This window comes from Oncorhynchus clarkii, unplaced genomic scaffold (assembly GCF_045791955.1).
Source record: "Oncorhynchus clarkii lewisi isolate Uvic-CL-2024 unplaced genomic scaffold, UVic_Ocla_1.0 unplaced_contig_10086_pilon_pilon, whole genome shotgun sequence".
NCBI lineage: Eukaryota > Metazoa > Chordata > Actinopteri > Salmoniformes > Salmonidae > Oncorhynchus > Oncorhynchus clarkii.
Genome location: NW_027260142.1, coordinates 857 through 1,878, shown reverse-complemented (window position 1 = coordinate 1,878; position 1,022 = coordinate 857). Strand labels below are relative to the sequence as shown.

At 44.1% G+C, this 1,022-nt stretch overlaps 2 non-coding genes across 2 annotated transcripts; both read right to left on the bottom strand.

The window, feature by feature from the left end:
• Positions 1 to 117, bottom strand: LOC139401166 (U5 spliceosomal RNA). Its single transcript, XR_011632896.1, has one exon. It is a non-coding gene; the product is annotated as a U5 spliceosomal RNA (small nuclear RNA).
• Positions 118 to 557: 440 nt separating this feature from the next.
• LOC139401165 (U2 spliceosomal RNA) lies at positions 558 to 743 on the bottom strand. The gene has a single exon (XR_011632895.1). It is a non-coding gene; the product is annotated as a U2 spliceosomal RNA (small nuclear RNA).
• Between the last annotated feature and the right edge of the window lie 279 nt (positions 744 to 1,022).

Here is a 1,022-nt window from a genome sequence, read left to right as displayed (position 1 = left end):
GGCTCTGCAAGAAGCAAAGCCGCTCCAAAAATACGTTGAACTCGTAAGTGTTCCTCTCCACGGAAGTCTTTAGTAAAAGGCGAAAGGCTTGTGCGTAATGAAGAGAAACCAGAGTCATATGGAAGTCAAGAGGTCGGGGCCCGAGACACACTCTGTGCACTCTAGGCAGGGTTCCCGCGGGTGCTCCCGGAACCCACTCTTCCAAGTTTTCGAGGGCTGTCTGTGGATAAAAAGAAGGTCACAGACACAGAGACACAGAGGCACAGCGACAGACAGAGAGAGAGAGAGAGAGAGAGAGAGAGAGAGAGAGAGAGAGAGAGAGAGAAACACACACACACACACACACAATCCTGGCCCAAATTTTTTTTTTTATTTTTTTTTTTTAAGTAAAATGGCGGGAAACGGGGGACCCCATTGAAGGGCGCTTCGCCTTTCTAAGAGTTTGAATGTTTTTCTTTCCTTCTCTTCTTCTTCTGCTAGCCAGCCAGCCAGCCAGCCAGCCAGCCAGCCAATTACATACCTTTGTGAATTTGTATTTTTCCTTGACAACGTGAGAAAAGTGTTGCACCGTTCCCGGAGGTACTGCAATACCGGGTCGATGCGTGGAGCGGACGGAGCAAGCCCCATTTCCGACTCCCTGTTCGAAAAATCCATTTAATATGTAGTCCCCCGATGGGGGACGTATCAGATATTAAACTGATAAGAACAGATTTTTTTTTTTTTTTTTTTTTTGTAAAATATATTTATTACGTTCAATAACCAAACAATACATTTCCAAAATTCAGTCAACTTAAATATCCAATTTCAACAAACTACAAATAATCATTCAAAAATGAATCAACTATAACCATATCCAAAAACCAAATAATCAATCACCTACAGACTATCAAATTACATCACCTCTATTACCACAATCTCTCACCCAGTGCTCTTCTTCTCTGTCTCGACCAACTGTGACCTCACCTCCACACGTGAAACCCCTACATCACCCCCATTTCCCACCGTCCCCCCTCCCCTGAATA